We start from the raw sequence: 22,679 nt of genomic DNA on the forward strand, positions 1-22,679 counted from the left end.
TTATTTGTTCATACTTCAGTGATGCATGTGTACAATGAATCCAAGTTTCAATATCTTGAGAAGATATATATATATATATATCAAGGCAAATGGAAGTCCAACCCAGTTGTGTAAAATTTTCACATGAATTGGAGTGAGAGATGTCAAGGATTGAGACCAACCCATACGCTCTATGGCCACCAGTATTATGAATGCATAGGTTGCTTGTGTCTACACGGTCATTGCATGAGTATGGAAACCCTTGCCACCCTTGTTAATTCAAGTGTACGCAAGTTTTATTGAACCTTTGACCTGACAAATAATTGAACACCAAAGAAACTGTTTGAAAAGGAATGCTTTTGATTGTTATTTAATTGACTAAATGATAAAGCTGGTAAGTCAGTCAAATTGCTTCATATTACTAGTTTCTATGTTGTGGTGGCTTGAGAATGTTACATTGGTGCTTAGTAATATTGTAAACAAAAGATAAAAACAATCTTGAATCTTGATTAAGAAAGATAAGGGGCATTTGACCCTTTGATATCCTGTTACCTGTGTAAGTTTATACATTTAGACTCGCTTTGGGTCTGTTCTTGCCCCTAAGGTTATCAGCATTTATTTATTTATTGTATTTGAAGCTTCCTGCCTACCAGTTTCCATATTGATGACTTTTTTCTACATGTATATTGTAGCCACTTGATGGATCCGCTAACTACAGATTTGAGAAATATGAATGTTTTAGCAAAGGTATTCATACTCAGGCTGATACTTACTGTCATTTATTCATTTGAGTTTTGGTTAAATGTGAATGGACTCTGTTTTTGCAGGTAATGAGGCAGAGGCGTATTGATAGAGGAGCATTGACTCTTGCCTCTGCTGAAGTGAAATTTCATATTGATACTGAACTCATGACCCTCTGGATATTGGTATGTTGACTTGACCTTTTTAAACGAAGAAAGTTGATTTAGTCTAGCTGTTAAGAGGTAGCCAATACCATTTGTAGGATTAATCCATGAATGAGACTTGGAGCCATTGTTGTCATTAAATATATTGTTGTTTGTTCGTTGTTATCCTTCCTCTGCACACTCTAGAATTCCTTCAGGACTCAAAGGCCCAAATCATTCTATATAAACTAGCTATCTGGGGTTCCATTACAGTTTTCGTCCAACTCATGGTGGTTTATCCTTGAATATGGGTATAACTCCATTCTTTTGTCCTTTTACTGTCAGGGATTGCCCTTTTTTCCATTTTTAATGCTGCTTACAATTCATTGTGCAGATGTGGCTACAACTATGATATTAACACTTGGACCTGTGATTGATTTTCTTTTGGCCAATCAGAATGCACTGGAACCTCGTAATATTAACCGGGCAAAGGTAATTTATTGGTAGTTTGTTCTGTATTTTATTTTTATTATCTGTCTATTGAAATTGTAATTGTTTGGACATGTTTAGGCTAAGAAAATGCTAAAAAATATGAGGGTTAAGACAAGGCTCAACAACATGGAATTTAAGATCATAGCCTTAAATTCAGCAACTTTGTGGACTAATTTGGCAGTTAATTGTTCTTGTTTTATTCTTTTAAAGCAACTCTTCACCCTCATCCAAATAGAACGGTGGGCAATTGTCATATGATGAAAAAAATGCTTTAAGCTTTTTATATATAATGACATGTGGGAATCCCTTGATTTTCTTCACCCCATCCCCATCCTCCTTTTTATTTTTATTTATGTTTTAAATTTTAGCAGTTGAAGGTTCGGGAAGCAGAAAAGAATCAGTGTAAAGATATTGTGAGAAGTGAAAAGACAGGTATCTTAAATGTCTAAGCTGCTCTTTCTGTCAATCAGATTGAACTACAAAGAGTCCATTTTGCTTCTTTCTTTTCTTTTTTTGTTACTCACATCCCTGTTAGCTGAATATTCAAGAGCAAGAAAAAGGTGGCAAACCCTTCGTCTGCTAGTTTGGACATTTACTTAAACCATCAGATGGGGAATCAGACCCAGAATGAGCGCTCAAACAAGAGTGATGCATGCTCTCCACCCCAAATTAGACCACCCAACACTCCTACCTGGTGCAGCTCAGTGGATAATATAGTGAAGAATACAATCTTTCTGTTGCTCTCAATGACAAAGGTAATGTTTTTTGTTGCTTTTGTTTATTATTATTATTATTGGGTGATTGTTAAACCCACAACCTTTTGGGCAGTATCCACAACCCCTTTATCACTACGTGGGACCCACCCATTTGAGAGAGAAGGCCTTGCATTCCTGTGATATGGAACTATCATTATTCAAAATGTTCAAATAAATTCATGCTGCTACACTTGCACATGCTCAATCTGACACGAAAATTTCAAATTACAAATTCATACAGCTCCAAATATTAAATCTACATTTGAACTGACTTGGAAGAAGTATGTTAGTTAAATATTATTGGAATTATTGATAGAAAAAACTTATTCAATTATAATTGCAGTATTGCCCAGAAGCTGAATTTTAGTGGCCAGTGGACTGATAATTATACCAAAAGCATACTCAATAATTTTTAGTGGCCAGTGGACTGATCATTGTGAACCACATGCCACTGCCAATATTTTTTTTAGATTACAAAACAAAAAAAAAGTGATTCATTAGGTGTAACACGTCCGCGAGGGGCCCTCGCTACAGTTTGGACTCGATTATTGTCACGGTTCTTAATCTGAACCAAAGAGTCCAAATCTGGCAAATCGTTTTGAGAAAACAGATTTTAGGAAAGAAGTGCCAAACATGGACTGCTTTGCCAGATACAGAGTCGCCACCTAAATATTTTAAAATGGGGAAATTTAGGAAACCCTGACTCGGTGCCAAAGGCCACGTGTCCGTCATCACCAAAGTTGCCTTGGCTCGGGAGCTTGGGTATGATTAGGGAAGGTCAGCTATGAGCACCCCCTCTCGCCCGATCCGAAGATCGGCCTCTACTAACCATGATATCCGTTTTTGAAAACGTTATGTGTTCTTATTCCATTTATTAGCCTAGAATTACTATGTTATGTGCACAGCAAACAAGTATGGATTAGATTGCCTAATTTGGAAACAAGCATTGCATATCCGTTTGTTTTGAAAAGCGCTTTGGAATTTGCTACTCTCAAGTAGGCTAAAACACGGATTTCAACGAGTTTTTCCAACTCAAACAATCCAACCTTCACCCACAGGCATTCAAACAGTTTATCTCACATAAGCACTTAGCCACATGATAAGCATGCTATCATGTTAACATTCACACGCATGCGAGATGCTAAAGCATAAATACTTATATCATACTCCGTGCCAAAACAATAAACTAGTTAGCAAACATGCGTGATCCTAGTTCATGTCAAGTTGACTAATGCAGCGCATGCAAGATGCAATTAGAGTAGGCTCGGCTAACCTAAACATGGCATGTGAAATGCAACCAATTAATGCACGTATTCAATTTGGGATTGAAATACAAATGCGGTTAGAATGATGTACCGAGCCCGGTGCATGCAAAACAAATGTATGGATGCACGCATGCATATCATAAAGTATGCTAATCTAAACATGCCCTAATCTACCATCATAAGCAGGTAAATAAAAGGGAAGAAAGAAGTGGGGGTTGGAAGACATTCACACACTCACCCACACTTATTACAGATTTGCCCTTGCCCGGAGGGACCAAATAAATATTATAGATAATTAATCTACAAGCTAATTAATTATTACAAATCGCCTTAATTAGTTAACAAACTAACTAAGCTAGGAAAAACAGTAAACCGCCTCGGGAAGAGAGCTCGATGCAATACGCGCTCGGGTCTAGCTCGGAAGTGCACCGCCATGCATAGGCTGCCTCTGTTTTCCTTGCCGTACTCCTCTGGAGGCTACTAGAACCTCAGGATTGCTTCTCTGGATGCTGGGGAATACCATCGGCTGAGCAGAATGCCCACCGGCAGTGGCCTGTGATCACCGGCCATTGGTGAATCTATCGGCAGAGGGAGGATTGCCGGTCGGCACTTAGCACTGCCGGTCGGCAAAAAGCTCTTGCAGAATCTACAATTGACAGCAACAGAGGGCAAGGCAGAGCATGGCAATACAATTCAAGGCATATATGCACCAATCATGTCCCTTATCATGTTAGTGACTCAAAGGGACATGCTCCTTGGTTCTCGGACCATCAATTGCGCATTTCGATGCGTGATGGCCCAAGAGACCAAGTTATGCATTTCCATGTCAAATGCAATGCAAACAATCAAACCAATGGGGACTTAACCTCTATCATGGATAGTCAAGAGGCCAAGCATGCATGCCAATGCAATGCAACCTAAGCATGTTAACTAGGCATGCAATACGGCAATGCAAATGAGCATGCAAGAAATGCAAGGCATAGAGCAATGCGACTAACAAGTGTGCAAGGCTAATGTAGGCATTCAAGCATGTAAGCCAACATGTGACTTCATTCAATCATGTGATTTTAAACATGCAACAACTCACCAATATGCTACAATATACAAGGAGAGCATGCAACAAACAAAGAGATGGACTTAAACATGATTTAGGCAGCTCTAATTAGGCCCAAAACAGTGGCCATAGTGCTATGAAATAAGGGCTAAATGACATGCAAACATGCATGCAAATATGGTCCAATTCCTAAGGCCCACCAAAGAAGTATTGAACTACACTTAATGCAACCACACATGGCATGAATTAAATGACTAAAAACAGAATTTTATCATATTAAAACAAGGCCTAAAGATCACTTAGATGGCATCCAAATGACCTAAATTCAAAGGCATGCACAAATGCCAAAACATGGAGCATGCTACACAAACTTTCAAAGCATTAAAGAGGTGTCCAAGGCAAGCATACAAGCATGTCAAAGGGACTGAAATGACGCTACAAATGGTGCCAAACCAATAAAACAAAGCAAATAAAGCATGCTACATACTCACACACTTAAGGCCAACAAGCCAAAATGCAAAGGGGCTATACTAAACATAGAAAATGTGAATCTAAAGACCCAAGACAGACCTTAAGCATGTTAAAACATGACCAAAAACTTCACAAAGCTAAGCCAAAATATACAAGCATGGTGGTCCAAAGGCAAGATGCATTTCTAGGCAAAATAGAGGAATACAAAGCAAGTGTATGATGCACGTGGAATCTCACCAAACCATCGAAAATTAGTGAATAAAACATGTGAAAATAAGCCCAAATAACCACTGATACGCAACCATGGCATGCAAAAATGATGAGTTACTTTAGAGGGCCATGCAAGGAGTTATTAAGCACATGCAAGATAGACATTCAATATGACCAAAACAACTCTGGAAATGGCTTATGGGGGTCCTAAAACCCACTAAAAAATGCCTGAAACAAGGCTTGGAAGCATGCAAATAGGAGCCCCTTTGGAAGGCCAAAAAGGGCAACAAACAAGGCAACAAGGGAGAGGGTCACCCCTCTCCTTCTTAGGACCTTAAACCACCATCCTCACCACTGAAATCCCTCAAGATTTCAGTGGTGAGGAGGCCCAAACAAAGTGGTCCCGAAGCTTACCAAAAATAGCACAAAATGGGGCCAAACAAGGCCTAAGAGGGGGTAAACGACCCCAAACACAAAAGTGTCCTTAATGAAGTATCTTAAACACAAAAAAACAGAACTTTTTTATGTTATACACAAAGCTCAAATCAGCAAGCAAGATAGGCTAAAATGGTGTGCAAAAACGGGGAATAAAGAGGGAAAATGGGTTACCTTTGTAGCCAAAAGGGGACAGCAGCCTCTAGACTCAAAAATGCAACCCACAACCTCTGAAAACAAGACCCAAGAACCTCCAAGTGATGATGGAAGTGTTGTGCTAGGAGGTGTAGTTCAAATGGCCAAGAACTAGACCCTTTTGGACCCTTTAACCCACCCAAATGTAGAGAGAGGGAGATATATAGAGAGAGTGATATATATATCATCTATATCAGATTTTTCTAACCCCTCAAATAGAAGGAGAGGCTCTCCTTATATAGAGAAACCAAGGGGGCAAAGCTTCTCTTGGAAGCTTTGAGCAAAAAGGCCAAGCTTCTCTTGGAAGCTTAGATCAAAAAGGCCAAGCTTCTTAGAGAAGCTAGGCAAAGGGGTCAAGAGGTTCAAGCTTCTTGGAGAAGCTAAAAAAAAGGGGTCAAGCTTCTTGGAGAAGCTAAAAAGGGTCAAAAGGTTCAAGCTTCTTGGAGAAGCTGAAAAGGGGTCAAGCTTCTTGGAGAAGCTAAAAAGGTTCAAGCTTCCTCAAGAAGCTAAAAAAAGGTTCAAAAGGGTCAAGCTCCCTCAAGAAAAGGTCTCGGCCAGGAAAAGTGGCCGATTGATCAGAAACAGTGGCCGGCCGACCAAACACAATGCCGACCGACCATCAAGAGTGCTGACCAGCCATCACCAATGGCCGGTGGCCAGGAAACAAGGCCGGTGAGGCATGGGGATGGCCTACAAGCTATTTCCCACCCTAAGAAGCAAAACAACAAGTGTTTGGTGCAAAACCAGACACAAAACAGTCGAGTCGAGAGATCCTGAGGCAGGGCGCGTAGCCGAGACCTCCGGGAACTCAAGACGAACACGAACAAGGATGATCACCGAGTGTTCAAACGATGACGTCCAAGTCTTAAGGACGGTCAAAAATGGGGTGTCTACATTAGGGCTCTAATTTTTAAAGTTATAACTTGTAAATAATTTCTTTAAAAATTTATCTTGTATATGCATATGAAAATTTGGTAATGATGTTGAATTTTTATAAAAAGAAGATAAACATAAGAAACTAAGAATGTCATTTCATGCTGCTCTTCCATACACTGGCTTTGGTTCACATCTTTTACTACCCCTGGTCTTTAGTAAAAAGTGTTGAATTGTGTTATATTTTGTTTATGACTAGAAATGAAGTTTAATTTGTTTATTCATTCATTTTTCTTTTAATTGTCTCCCCCCCCCCCCCTTCTTGGAGGGAGAAGGGGAAGTGGTAGGGAAGGTGGGGAAAGATGGAAAGAAAGAAAAATGAAATTTTAGGAGAGGTTAAAATTTGCGTGTTACTTTGAATGCATTTAGGCTTAAGTTAACTTCAAGGCTTCTGCATAATTTCCCATGCTATATCTAACTTTCCCAATGTGGTGTATGGATGTATCTAGTTATGTAATACTTTCAATATTAGATTGGCATCATTTATCGGACATGGATATTCCTCTATCTAGCTTTATTGCTTCATTAAATGAATTGACATGGCTCATGAAGTTTTTTTTTTCTTCTTCTACAAATTGTGCCTCCCTTAATACCTTTGATTACCTTGAAGATGTCAGGGAGCATTACATACAATGGACATAGTTTAAATGAGTTTGTTCCTTAAAGGACATCTGCTTATGTCAGTCAACAAGATTGGCATGTGGCAGAGATGACTGTAAGGAAGACTTTTGACTTCTCAGCTGGTTGTCAGGGTATTGGATATAAATATGGTAAGGTATGGAAGATAGTGTGTGCATGCTTGTGTATGTGTGGAGGTCACCTAAATGCTGAGCAATGATAATCTGCAACAGATATGCTTCTGGAACTTTCATGAAGAGAGAAAATTGCTAGAATAAAACCTGATGAAGATCTTGATATACTTATGAAGGTACATATTGTTTACAAATGGAATATTTTTTCTTGTTGTCCAAAAATATTATTTGAGTTAATTACTTATTTATACTGCTATATTTCTATGTTTTCGTTCCTGTAATGTTTGATGAGTAATTTTCAGGGCTTGCCTAAATAATATGTTTGTAGTCTGTACTCTGTACTCTGTAACACATAGTAATGTTGCTAGTCTTAAATTTATGAATTTGTTGATATCTTACTATCACAAGTTAAGATTCCAGGAAGTGGGATTTACCCTATATTGTTTTACCTGAAACTACTTTTGTGAATTGGTCTGTGTGGGCAGGTGATGTGTACAAAATACCTTCAAGAAAGAAAAGACTTGGTCCAAGCATTTCACAAGGATATAAAACTCTCTGATCTTCCCAAGATAACTCACGTTTTTGTATCTCTTATTTTGTCTGTCACCATATTGTTTAGCTCCTGCTTTGTTTCTCAGTTACTAGTTTGATTGGCTCGCTAATTGTGTAATATCTCCATGATGTAGCCCATGTTAATAATCTAGGGAGATCAAGATCAGATATTTCCATTGGAATTGGCGCATAGATTAAAAAGGTCAATACAAATAATTTTTTAATTTTAGTAACATTTTTAGATGTAAGGTTTTGTATTTTGGCCCTCTCCGATTTCCAAGAGGTTGGAGGAAAAGAAAATGACAACTTGTAACCTTTTTTATTTGCAAGATTTCTCGAGTTTTAATATTATTTGTCTTCTTGGCAACCAAGTGGGGCATTTGCATGTTCTAATGTTTTGAATTGCTTTAAAGTTTTAGGCTTGATTCATTTTCATTGAATCATGTTTCGTTTATTTTTTCAAGCATCTGGGTGAGAACACACAACTAGTGATCATAAAGAATGCAGGTCATGCAATCAATGTAGAGAAGTCGCAAGAGATGTTCAAACATTTGAAGTCATTCCTTATCGATCCTCTTCCTTCTGAACTCGAAAGCAATGGCAACAATGCCAAGACAGACTAAAGGATTCAGGAAAAAAAGGGAATTCGAATCAGGAGCTGTTCTGACCATCCTCATGTGGGTCATACTGAGTGTTTCGGACAACACAAGTGATTTTGAGGTTTGAAAGTTTTCATTACAGATTTTTAAAAAGACATGTATTTTATACAGTAAACAGTGCATATAAAATGAGTCCCATTGGACCTGTGCAAGCATGGTAAATTACTGACTTGAATTTAGGTTTGATGACTGTTGCAAAGGCTCTTTAACTATTAGTTGGATAATGAACTATTTGCCTTAAGGAGTGATAAAAGCCTGTTGCTTGCTGGGGCAATGTATTTCTCAAATTTTGTTATTTATTGACTAATCAGTTGTTTATTCTTATGTCCTATTCTTATGAAGCCCTGGATTTTTTTATTTGTAGGTTTATGATCATCGAATATATCAATATTTAGTGAGCCCTTTGGAGCCATTGTCTATTATAAAAGATGATGAGCATATTGTAGCCTACAGACTTCCAAAAAGTCAGGCAGAATTAACAAGACTAGAGATATGTCATTGTGACCTAGAAAAGTGAGTGATCTTTTTTGAAACCATAGCAATGAGATTTCCACTGGGTTAAGTTTCAAAAAACATATGCATATTTTATTTTTTGACTATGATTTATTATGATTGGCATGCAAAAGTTTGATTGTTGGTTTTTAACTTGTGAGAGAGAATTAGATTTGGTGGTTGTTTTCAAAGATTAGAACCCAACATGCATGAAAAACCCATTGTCGTGAATCAAATGTACCTCAATGCTACGTTATATTTTGGAGCTATTATATATATATATATATATATATATATATATATATATATATATATATATTCTGCCATTAGTGATAGTGATATATGGTATTCTTGCAGTCTTTTGGCATCTTATGTTATCCGTGTTGTTTTATCATCAAAGATCATCTCAACTCTTTGAAGTTCTGATTTGTCAGATGCATTTCTACTAAATTGGTTTATAAAATAAAATTATTTATATATGAGTTTAGATGTAATTGATAATATATTAATGTTTTCTTTGTCTATTTTCTTTGCAGATTGGTCTTTGATGATGTTTGGAAGTATACTTGCAAATGAAGATCAACTGTTGAATTTTGTTTCCTGAACTGATACTTAGTTGTAGTTGCAAATCAAGATTGAGTGTTGATTTTTTTTTTTTTTTTTGTAGATTCCACGTTAGTTCATTTTGGGATTTGCTTTGGTGGTTTTTTTGTTATACTTAATGGTTTATATTATTAAAGTTGTTTGATAAATATATTTTGATTTATAATATAAATTATTTATTGATTTTTTTTGTGGAGTGATGTATAATAGCTAGTGGTTTCTTAGTACAATTAAAAGACTATTGGGATATGAGCAGGAATATTTGTGAAATAATAATTGAAATTAAAATATAAAATATGGAACAGGTTTAGTGACGAATTTGTTTCGTCATTTGTACTTGTTATCATGACAAAGTGATTATTCATCATTAATAAACATTTTTTGTGACAAAATTTATTGCAGCGTACATATGGAAGTTTTCATTGATTTTGTTGTTTGGTGACGAAATATATTTCGTTACATATATAAATATATTTGCGACAAATTTATTTCGTCACCCATGTATGACTTATGGAGACGAAAAATTTCGTTACCTTTACATCTTACTGTGACGAAATTATTTCCTCATCAATGATCAACATTTGTGACAAATTTATTCGTCAACTAAAATTATAAATACGGTATTGAATAATTATTTGGAGACGAAAATGAGAATTTTTGGCGACAAAATCTTGTTTTATTGGTGACAAAAAATTTCTTCACTGAACTAATTTCATTGGTGACGAAATTATTTTTCATCATGGTGGTTTTTAGTGACAAACATTCAATGACGAAACTGGTGACGAAAATATTTCGTCACAAATATCTATAGTGACGAAATTAGCTCTTTCGAGACAAAAAAATTTCGTCATTCAAGACCCAACTTGTTATAGTGGTCATAACCAAAAAAATAAGTCATACATAATTAAATACTACCATATGAAATATAACTAAACATTTCAATAATCTTAACTAAAATATCCTAGTACAATTTTTCTATAGTTTATTTTTGTCAAAAAAAAAATGGCCCCGTCAAGCCCGACTCAAGTCTGTCAGCCCAAACCGAGACCCTAATTTAAGTGGGCCTGGACCAAACTTTTCAATCTGTGAACTAACCCAACGTGGCCTGGCCCAAATATTACTGGAAGGGGGGTCTGGATAGGTCGGGTCGGATTCAAATTACACCCCTGTTGATAGCATGTAAACGTGTTTGTGTACTATATTTCGACTTCAAACCAAGCAAGTAGGAGACCGTTGATTGACTTGTAATTGAGATGAGATTGTCATCATATATAGACCAAAAATGGTGGTCCATTGTTACAGGACCCCACATAGTCTGCAGATGACCTTCTATTAAGGACACTCCAGTCACAATGTAGCTGACATGGAAAATTCTATGAGCACCTTGTCAAATAAATTTTGGTATGTGTTACTATTGGCTTTTTCGACTTTTAAAGGTTAATAATGTAAATTTAAGTGTGCCAGTAAGGATCAATTAGTCCTTATAGAATATTAATTGCCAACCAATTATCAGACGATTGTGTTGTAATTCTTTCAGCCTCAATGAAGACGACTTTTACTGGTGGCTTGTTTAGGAGAAATTAGTAAATAATAATACGTGAAGAACAATTTCAGAATCTAAATTTCATTAAGTAAATGAAAATTTACAATGATCTGACCCAGCCTCGTAGAGGTTCACAGTAACAAACTATTTGAAACTACTCCTGGGAAATGAAGTGCAGTATAGAAATTGAAGTGCTAGAAATGTAAAGAATTGAAAATGTAAAAAACTGGAAAGAAAATGAAGTAAAATAAACTGGTTTCTGGATCTGAATCTGGGTCCCTCATTCTGGGACATTTCTTACTATTTATACTTCCAGTGGTAATCGTCCAAGTGAGCTTCCAACCGTCAAAATATCCTCCCATGATTGTTGAACATGCTCTCTCACAGTCAGTCCTACTACGCCACTCTTGCAGTTAGGCTTCCCTCCTGATTTTGAATTTAAACTTATGAGTAACCGTTAAGCCACATCATCTTGTATCTCTCGATTGTTCCAGTACTACGCAGATCCATTATTACCAATACGAATTGCCACGTGTCCGACTTTGATTGGCAACTTGTATTAACTCCTCAAATTTTCCTCCTCATACCACGTGTTAAATTGTAATTGGCTTTTACAAATTATATAGCCGACATAACCCCCCACACTAATATGCCCAATACTTGGTGATATTAGTAAACTAGTAAAATCTACTCACGTTCTCAGACGTGCATGGACTCTGTATATTCTGGAAGTATAACTGCTTTTTGAACAATGAAGCTATGAACTTCATTAAATCCTTGTGCTTTGCACTTCCATTCTTTGAGTAGACGAAAAGACTAGTATATCCCCAATGGCCAATCACACCTTCTCTTACATTGATCGAGCATACGAGGAATCTTTGGAAGATGATTACAGGCCTCGAAAGAACCTAATGCATTTATTGGCTACACCTATCCGCCTCCATTTATACAAGTCATGGAAGCTTTTGCAAATTACCAACCTTTAGAGCAAGAATCTGCCAACTACAAACCTTTGGACCAAGCATTTGCAGAAATGGATCTAGAAGCTCCTCTTTTGCCGCACCACTCTCTGCATAAGACAAAACCACTTCTTCTTCCTCTAAGTCTATTGGTTGGGAAAGTTGGTCAAAACATGATGAACCCAAATTAAGGAAGAGGATTCATCATCGATTTGTTGAATTCGATGATCCCCTTTCTATTCCTCCTTCTGCTCAGAGCTCAGTGGTTTACCCCTATGTACCCATTGATCACCAACGCAATTTGGAAGACAACTTGCTTGTGGCGTGGTACATATCTTCCATGCCAACGAAGATAGTGCGAGAAACTCCTCATCCATATGAAGCACGGGGATATAATCCGTCATTCTTGGCTAAGAAGGCAAAACTTGCTCTTCTGACTGGCTCGAATGCATGAATGACCCCTAGTTCTCCTCTTCCTTCGGGATGGATCCCTTTGCACCTCCTCTCCCTTAGAATTCTCATTGGATGGAAAAATTGAAACTTACTCTTTTTGAGAATCAGTTTTTTCTTTCCTACCAACCTCCAGCTCTCCTAATTGCATTTGAGCGATACAAAGCTCAGCTTCTACTTGCTGCCTTCTCTCACTTGCCTTTCAATGTTCTTGGAAACGAGATTCCTCTCAAAAACTTCCAATGGGCCTATGATGTTATGACTCGGGGTCATGTTCTCAACCCCATTGCCTAGACAGAGCTTCAAGCTTTTTCAGATCAACTACCACTCCTTCATTGGTACAAAATTTCTTGCGTTACCAATGACTCTTTGGACGAAATCACAGCTTATCGAATTCAGACTCAATACGAAGTAGAGAACCTTATTGAAGAATATGATGACTTCAAGAATAAGGATTCAACGTACTGGGATGATTTGAATATGGACGAAATGGAGCAAGGCTTGAAAGAGACAGAGTTCGAGGTGAAAGCTGAACAGCTTTTTCACCAAATAAGAGCATACCAGCTGCAACAACCTAACTTTGATAGGATAGAACATAAAATAAAGAAAGAACATAAGTTCATTGAACACTATTGACTTAAATTTAATGAACTTGTTACTTTTTCTATTTGCTACTATTATGAAATCGAATTCGTAGCCAAGTAGGCCTTTCTAATGTAATTACTTACATATCAATAAAACTAGGGGTTTTCTTCCCCTATTTGGCATAATCTGGTTTTGTGTTCCAATTGCATGCTTGTGACCATTTTATTCACACAATTCAAATAAAATTAGAGCTTCGAATTAACCAATTTTTGCTTCGAAGCCTGATTTGAACATCTCTGAAGTATGGAATACCTGAAGCCTGATTTTAGTATCTCCAAAGTATGGAATACAATTGACAATTTTCCCTTAGGTCTTCTCATTCCAATCGCATGGTCAATATAATCTAACAGCTTTGAATTAACCAACCTTTCTTCGAAACCAAGTTTAAGTGCTTCAAAGTATGGAATTTTTCCTTAGAAATTACACTACTTACTCTTAAAGAGCTCTCTCAGATAGAAAATTCAAGGATGAAATTTCATGTAAAGGTAAATCTTGTGGGTTTCTTCACTATTTGACCAAGAACTAGTTTTGTAATGCTTACTTATTGCAGAACCCCAAAACAAGATAAGCATTCTAAAGACTCCTTCACAGGATATTACCTTATAAAGACATCCTAGAAGTATGCTTATAAAACCTTCAAAGAGAACAAGCTGTAACTAATATCTTTTTAAGGTATAAGCTTCGAAGATCTTGGAAGGAAATTGGCTACGAAGCCAACTTATAAGTATTCAAAGCCAAGTTGAGCGTTTAAAAATATACTTCCCTTCCAAAACTTACTCTTGAAAGAGATTCTCAATGATGTGGTTTTGACACCCCTTGTATTTTAAAACTAAAGTTTTAATTCCACATGAGCCAAAAACCATTAATTAATTTATTTCGGGTCTACTTGACACATCGAGTCAACTTGGTAATTTTTGGGCGGAAAGGTTTAAAACCCTTTTTCTTCATGCTTTACCTATTCACTTGCCCAAAATTTCCCTTCTCACCCCTATTGCTCTTGTTTGCAACTTTACACTCCTCATCTACCTTCTTCCTTCAACTCCTCGATAATGGCTTCTTCTCCTCTAAAAGTACCAGTCGTTGAGCACGTAAGTCCATCTGTGGCTTTGAGAAGACTCATTAATAAGGAATGTGACAAATATAGACCGATGAATAGTGTGTTGTCGATGGACGCATCCTTATTCCTCGTCATCATGCTCAAGGAGAATACGTGCTTGGACCTATTTTCAGGGAAGCCCGTGCTTAGCTTCCTGCCTTATACCCGCGTCTAAAGGATCATTGCCTTTTTTATGAGGGTGACCTTGACTGGGGAAGCTGGAGGTTGAGTCAACTCCGCCGTTATTAGCCCACCTTGAGGCCTGAATGAGAGGAATGGTATGATCGAGTTATTCCTGCTAGGATGTTGGACCTTATATTTTTGTTGATGATGTTGTTGTTGTTGATGAATTCTTATATTTTTTTGAGCTGTTTTTTTTTTGGCTAGAGAATTTTCGGGATCGGGGAAACCCGATCCCCGTTAGGGGGGCGAGGACGGGGGCGGTGATAGGTTCCCCATCGTGGATTGGGGCCGGGGATCGGAAAATTTCCACCATCAAGGATCGGGGATGAGGAGTGTGATCATCAGCCCCACCCCGCCCCGTCCCGTCCCGCCTGCCTCGTTGCCATTCCTAACAAGGACCACACGCGTGCAAATGAGAATATTCTCTAGAAATTGCTCTATCTTCCTTTGGGAGAACTGCTCTGTTTTACCCTTAGCCACTTCTCTATTTTGCCAACGACAGCACTATGTTTGTCCACTTTGAGGCCTGGCCGTTCCAAGATAAGGCTCGACCAAGTCCAATAAAAGACAGTCGTGCTTCAATTTCAACCAAAAAACCTATTTTGTATAGTGAGATAATAACAGTGTAGACATAATGTTTCCAAAAGATATTTGTCCTTTCTACACCTTTCTATCATGAAGATGCTCAAGGAAGAGGTAGATTTGCTTCCTAAATCATCAACCATCAAAGGCTTTTGCATGATGATCTTAGAGGTGGCAAAAATGAGAATTAAAGCTAGAAACTTCAAATGAAGAAACGGCTCAAACATACTACATCTCATAGTAAACAAGAATAAATGAGTACTCGAATTAGAGAGAATAGGTTAATGAGAATCATTTTATGCAAAAGCCTTGGAAACAAGAGGTTGCATCATTGAAAAAAGGAATTAGAGACTTTTTTCTGTGCTCATGGAACATGAATTGATATCCATTTCCATGCTTCAAAATGGAACTAGAAGAGAGTCTCTAATACTTTTGATGAAAGAGATCTTGTTTTGTTTTAAAGAGAACCAAATCAAAACTAAAAGAAAACAAACAGAATAACTCAAAAAAACAAGCTAACTATCACTTGGGTTAAACAAAAAACACTTACAGGGGGTGCACTACAACAAAATGCACCTTTGGTGACTAAAATTGGCGACTAAAAAAAATTTAGTCGCCAAAAGTTATGGAATTGGTGACTAAAATTATTTTAGTCGCCAAAAGTAAAATATTTAGCTACTAATTTTTTTTAGTTGGGGTATATTCATTACAAAATGCAAGAATTTGCGATAAAAAAAAAATTAGTCGCTGTATATTGACTTTTGGCTACTAAAATATTTAGTCGCCGAATGAAAAATAAAAAAATTATTTTTTCTCTTTGGCGACTAAAGTTTTAGTCGCCAAAAACTTACTGTCAGTGACAAAAAAAATTTACTCGACGTATATTGATTTTTGGTTACTAAAATATTTAGTCCCCGAATGGAAAATAAAAAAATTATTTTTTCTCTTTGGCGACTAAAGTTTTAGTCGCCAAAAACTTACTTTTAGCGACAAAAAAAATTTAGTCGCTGTATATTGATTTTTGACTACTAAAATCATTTCGTGGCCGAATAGAAATAAAGAAATATTTTTTATCTTTGGCGATCAAAAACTTACTTTCAGTGACAAAAATAAATTTTAGGTGCCAAAAAATAAAATATTTGGAGGGATTTTTTAAATTTTGGAGCATTTTATAAATTAATTGGCGATTAAATTTTAGTCGCTAATGGTGTAATATATAGATTTACTTGGTTTCCAAACAACAAACCAACACTTGTGTCTCTCTCTCTCCCTCTCCCTCTCCATTGCTCCTCTCCCCTCCCTCTCTCCCCGCCCTCCACCAGCCGCGCCTCCGCCGCTCCTCCTAGCGGTCGCGGGCAACCAGACCACCGATTCACCTAGATTTGCCCTATTTTCTCTCTCTAAAATCTCTCTATAGTCGTATATCTGTCTATCCATTAACGGCGAGACCGATGTATGTATATATATATGTGTGTGTGTGTGTGTGGATTTGTATGTGATTGTTAGGGTTTTGGAGATGTAGGGAAGGTTGAATGATGGGGGAGAAATTGCGGTGAAGAAGCTGTCGCAGAGCTTGAATCAGGGGAAGAATGAGTTCAAGAACGAGGCCAAGCTGTTGGCTCGCGTGTAGCACCGCAATGTTGTCAATTTGTTGGGGTATTGTGCGCACGGTGCGGAGAAACTGCTTGTGTATGAGTATGTAGCTAATGAGAGCTTGGACAAGCTTCTCTTCAGTAAGTTCTCTTCTACTTTGATCTTTTTTTGGATGCAACACTCAGTTCTTATTTATGTAGAGTTGAAATTGGGACACCAAAATTGAATTTATGGTTGTTATAGTACCAATTAGTGATGAGTTTATTGAATTTTAGCTGTCGTGGTTAGCTGCCAATTGAATAAACAGGTACTAGGTAGATGTATTGAAATTTAAGATATTGAATATGGTATATTTCATCTTTGTAAATGGAAGTTCTTGATTAAATTGTTGATGGTGTCATAGTAGCACTCAGTGTTGCACTTTGCTAGACCTAGGGTGGTCTCAACTGCCTCATTCATATTCTCTGCATCTTGAAAAGAATCAAATCTGTTGCTATGAGTATTTTCAAGAATCAAATCATCTTGAAGGAGTATGCTCACCAAGTGTATGTAAAAATGTCATAAAGAGGTTTTGAGGACTGGTTTCCACTTACTTTAGTCTAGATATTGGGTCATTTATATATAAAGCTTCTCAGGATTTATAATTTTCTTGTGTGCTGATCCAAGTGTTTCTTTCTAATCCTTATTGAGTTGTTGCTTGAATTAATTGTTGCGTGAGTTTTGAAATCTAACTTTACAATTCTAACTTTGGATGGTTCTTTGTGAATTGTAAACAATGCCATCTAGAAGTCTTTTTCTTTGACACCTTATCTCTGACCTATTTTCTTACCTTGTCTCTAAAATTCCTTCTATAAGTTTCTAAAATTCCATTGAACTTTTACTGTGTTTTAAACCTTTTGCTATATGAGTTTTTGTGTTTTAAACCTTTATCTGTGTATATGTTTGGTAAGGTAGGGAATGAAAGATGATTGATGACTGTAATTGGAAATGGGAAAAACAGATAAGAGGAAGTGTGACATGCTTTAAACTGTTGACTATTTAGGATTCTGTTAGTCAGATGCTTTGGAAGGTTTCCTTGTGCAATTATCTGAGGGATTTTGAAATGCAGAAATTTGGATTTCAGTTATGACTCATTGATAGATGTAGCAAAGTGTAAACTGCTTTCGTTTGTGAGGTTCATAAAGCATTTTGTAAAAGTAAAGAAAGAACAAAGGGTTGAGGTGTCTTGCATTGTTGGAACAAGTAAATTTGCACTTCTTTATATAGGATTTTGTGGATTCAAACACCAGTAGGTTACTTAATGGTTAATTAAGAGGTAAGTTACCCATTAAGTTGCAAGTAGCTCAGTAGTGGTAGACAAATAGCTCAACACTAGCAACTTAACCAGGAGATTGCCTTGGAGCTAAGTAATTGAATTACCAAAATGCCCAAAACGTATAAATATAACTTTTTATAAACTCTTCAAATCCATTAAGCTTCATGGTTGAACCAGTTTTTAAAGTGGACTAAATCTTCAAAAAAAAAAATTTCTTCTTCTTTGGCCCTCATGGTCTGCATCATACTATTAATAACCAATTTATTCAAAAGAAGATGCTTCAGAAAATGAGGTCTACTACTGTTTTTATAGCCGTGAATTGTCTAAACTTGTTAACTTCAGAAAACACATAAGCTAGGCTATGGTCTGGTTTCCTTTATCATACTTTTGTACCTCTATGATCATGGTTCCTTTGTTAGATGCATTGATGGTGACGATCTCATGACATTAAATTCCATCTCCATTGTTATCTTGATCCATTGTTTGCTTAGCTGGTGCTGTTTGGTTGTTTGCTTATCTTGAAATTCCATCTCCATTATTACTCCTTGAATGTAATAAGTGAGTGCCGAGCAAACTATGCCCTGCATATATACATTTTAAAACAAAGAGCTGTAGAATATTACCATTTTTGGCAAAAGCTGGTTCTCCCATGTCATGAGAACAAAAAGTTGTCAGGAGTTTGGTGTCCCAGCTTATAGACCAGACGCTAGCATTTTCCCTCTCCATTATAAGCGCCACTATGGCTCCCTGAGCTGTTCCTAATAGGCATATCCAAGCAGTGAGGGAGAGCTCAGCAGGATATGTCTTTAGCGTGATTGCTTAGAGAAACAGAAACAAATATAATTATGATCTCAGATAAAAATTTATTGTCCATATCAAAACAGCCCCCAAACCACCATGTTACTCACACGAACAGTTTTCCCATGACAAATAGGACTTGTGAGAACTAATGGAATGTAATTCGGACCCGTAAGTAGGGAGTTATAGCCGAAAACGCCCTACACTTAGTCGAAAAAGAGCGTTTCGGAGGTAAAAATTCAAAACAACCCCCAAACCACCGTGTGACTCACACGGACAGTTTTCCCATGACAAATAGGACTTGTGAGAACTGACGGAATGTAATTCGGACCCGTAAGTAGGGAGTTAGAGCCGAATACACCCAAACTTAGTCGAAAAAGAGCTTTTCGTTGGCGAAAATTCAAAACAGCCCCCAAACCACCCTGTGACTCACATGCATAGTTTCCCCATGACAAATAGGACTTCTGAGAACTGACGGAATGTAATTCGGACCCGTAAGTACGGAGTTAGAGCCGAAAACGCCCTAAACTTAGACAAAAAAGAGCGTTTCAGGGACGAAAATTCATAACAGCCCCGGAACCACTGTGTGAGTCATATGGATAGGTTCCCCATAACAAATAGGACTTGTGAGAACTGACGGAATGTAATTCGGACCCGTAAGTAGGGAGTTAAAGCCGAATACACCCTAAACTTAGTCGAAAAAGAGCGTTTCGGGGGCGAAAATTCATAGCAGCCCCCGAACCACCGTGTGACTCACACGGACAGTTTCCCCATGACAAATAGGACTTCCGAGAACTGACGGAATGTAATTCGCACTCGTAAGTACGGAGTTAGAGCCGAAAACGCCCTAAACTTAGACGAAAAAGAGCGTTTTGGGAGCGAAAATTCATAACAGCCCCCGAACCACTGTGTGAGTCACATGGATAGGTTCCCCATGACAAATAGGACTTGTGAGAACTGACGGAATGTAATTCGAACCCGTATGTAGGGAGTTAGAGTCGAATACGCCCTAGACATAATCGAAAAAGGGTGTTTCGGGGGCGACAATTCATAAGAGCCCCTGAACCGAGTCACGCGGACAGGTTCCCCATGACAAATAGGACTTGTGAGAACTAACGGAATGTAATTCGGACCCGTAAGTAGGGAGTTAGAGCCGAATACGCCCTAAACTTAGTCGAAAAAGGACGTTTCGAGACTGAAAATTCAAAACAGCCCCCGAACCGCCGTATGGCTGACACAGGCAGCTTCCCCATGCCAAATATGACTTATGACAACAGACGGAATGTTATTCGGACCCGTAAGTTGGGATTTAGAGTCGAATACGCCATAGACTTAGTCGAAAAAGGGCGTTTCGGGGCTGAAAACTCAAAACAGTCCTTTAACCGCCATGTGGCCGATATGAACAGCTTTCCCATGCCAAATATGACTTGTGACAACTGACGGAATGTTATTTGGACCCGTATGTTAGGATTTAGAGCCAAATATGCCCAAAACTTAGTCGAAAAAGGACATTTCGGAGGCAAAAATTCAAAACAGCTCCCGAACCGCCTTGTGGCTCACACGGACAGTTTTTCCATGAAAAATAAGACTTGTGAGAACTGACGGAATGTAATTCGGACCCGTAGGCTTGGGGTTTGACCCGAATACGCACAAAACTTAGTCGAAAAAGGGCGTTTCGGGGACGAAAATTCAAAACAGCCCCCGAACCGCTGCGTGGCTGACACGAGTAGCTTCCCTATGCCAAATATGACTTGTGACAACTGAAGGGATGTTATTCGGACCCGTAGGTTGGGATTTAGAGCTGAATACGCCCAAAACTTAGTCGAAAAAGGGCGTTTCGGGGCTGAAAATTCAAAATAGCCCTTGAACCGCCATGTGGCCGACACGAACAGCTTTCCTATGCCAAATATGACTTCTGACAACTGACGGAATGTTATTCGGACCCGTAGGTTGGGATTTAGAGCCGAATACGTCCAAAACTTAGTCAAAAAATGGTGTTTTAGGGGCAAAAATTCAAAACAGCCCCCGAATTGCCGTGTGGCTGACACGAGCAGCTTCCCCAGGCCAAATATGACGTGTGACAACTGACGGAATGTTATTCAGACCCGTAGGTTGGTAGTTAGAGCTGAATACGCCCAAAACTTAGTCGAAAAATGGCGTTTCAGGGCCGAAAATTCAAAACAGCCCCCAAACTGTCATGTGGCTCACACAGACAGTTTTTCCATGACAAATAGGACTTGTGAGAACTAACGAATTGTAATTCGGATCCGCAGGCTTGGAGTTTGACCCGAATACGCACAAAACTTAGTCGAACAAGGGCGTTTCGGGGGCGAAACTTCAAAATAGCCGCCGAACCTCCGTGTGACTCTCACGGGCAACTTCCCCATGACAAATAGGACTTGTGACAACTGACGAAATGTATTGGAGATGTATAGTAATGGGAAGTTTTGGGAAAAATATTCAGAAACCAATATTAACTCAGTTTACGCCTTGTTATATTATATTAATTTCTTGAACATACACAAGTGGGTTATATTATATTTAAGCTTTCATACAAGTATCAAACTGTGAATGGTGTTTCTGAGGCTATATGCTTCATGAGATATCAAGTATTCTTTCTTTGATGAATCATTTATAGGTGTCTCAACATACATTTCTACATATTTCCTTTTATGATTGAACTTTATTTTTGTTATTATTTTTTTCACATGTTTTAATATCCTGAATGAAATGGCATTGACAGACATTAATAAGTAGGGATGGTTTTATATCCAATCTAATGATTCAAGTGCTTTTTGCAAACAAATAATGAGGAAGTTGGTAAAAAGAATATTTTCTATTCACATTGGGCTGTGATATTGGTTTAGCCACAGAATTTGGATACATGTTGCATACAAATAAAAGATTGTTACATGAGCTTTATGTTAGTAATGAAAGATTTAGTAATGATTGTTCTGCATTTAACAATGTTCCTTATAACAAAAGACTTTAGAAAGACTATAGAAAGACTGATAATTGATTCATCATGGGAGGTTGCTTCTTTGATATGTTATTTGTCACTTGTTGCCAAATTCATTCATGAAATTAGGCATTTTTTGGTCCAATTCTTTTTTTTTTTTTTTTTTTTTTTTTTTTTTTTTTTTTTTGTAGATGACTTTGTTGCGTGGACTTTCAGAGAAATATTTTGGTGTATGGAGAAGAAATTGTACTTTTGTATAGAAGTAATATAATACTATTGTCGTCCCCAACTTTTGTGCAGTTAACTATTACTGACACAGAAATTTTTTTGCAGCCAACAGATAATTACTGGCATGGTACATAGATCACCTTTTGTCGCTGTACATATATATGATTTTTTGTCGTGGTACAGATTACGATGTTAATTTGTACCATGTCAAATGGTCATTTCATATGGTAGTAAATGTAATTTTTGTATATGGTGGGCTTTGCTTTTTGTATGATTTTATATTTTGTATGAAATTATTATTTTAGTTTGGACAATAGTTGGTTTGTATGTACTTGGACAATTAAAGTTATTTATTTTTTGTATACGGATACAGATTGTGGAATGATTAATAGTTTAGGTATCATTTTATTTATATATGTATTACAGGTTGCATGGAATACAGACAGGTTATGGACACATTATAATATTTGCAATAAAACATAATATTATGTGTTTGCCGACTAAACATTTTGTAGCCAAAAAAAAAAAAAAAAAGGTTCAAACATTTGGTGACTAAACATTTTGTAGCCAAAAGAAAATCAAACATTTGGCAACTAA

The 22,679-nt window shown here is 37.5% G+C and overlaps 2 long non-coding RNA genes across 2 annotated transcripts; both read left to right on the forward strand.

The window, feature by feature from the left end:
* The first annotated feature begins 9,000 nt into the window (after positions 1-9,000).
* On the forward strand, positions 9,001-9,918 carry LOC145822987 (uncharacterized). Its single transcript, XR_014364958.1, has 2 exons — positions 9,001-9,149; positions 9,665-9,918. It is a non-coding gene; the product is annotated as an uncharacterized LOC145822987 (long non-coding RNA).
* Positions 9,919-16,392: 6,474 nt separating this feature from the next.
* On the forward strand, positions 16,393-22,446 carry LOC114268696 (uncharacterized). Its single transcript, XR_014364959.1, has 2 exons — positions 16,393-16,922; positions 22,188-22,446. It is a non-coding gene; the product is annotated as an uncharacterized LOC114268696 (long non-coding RNA).
* Positions 22,447-22,679: the final 233 nt, after the last annotated feature.

This window comes from Camellia sinensis, chromosome 3, assembly GCF_055761805.1.
Source record: "Camellia sinensis isolate YWXY chromosome 3, ASM5576180v1, whole genome shotgun sequence".
NCBI lineage: Eukaryota > Viridiplantae > Streptophyta > Magnoliopsida > Ericales > Theaceae > Camellia > Camellia sinensis.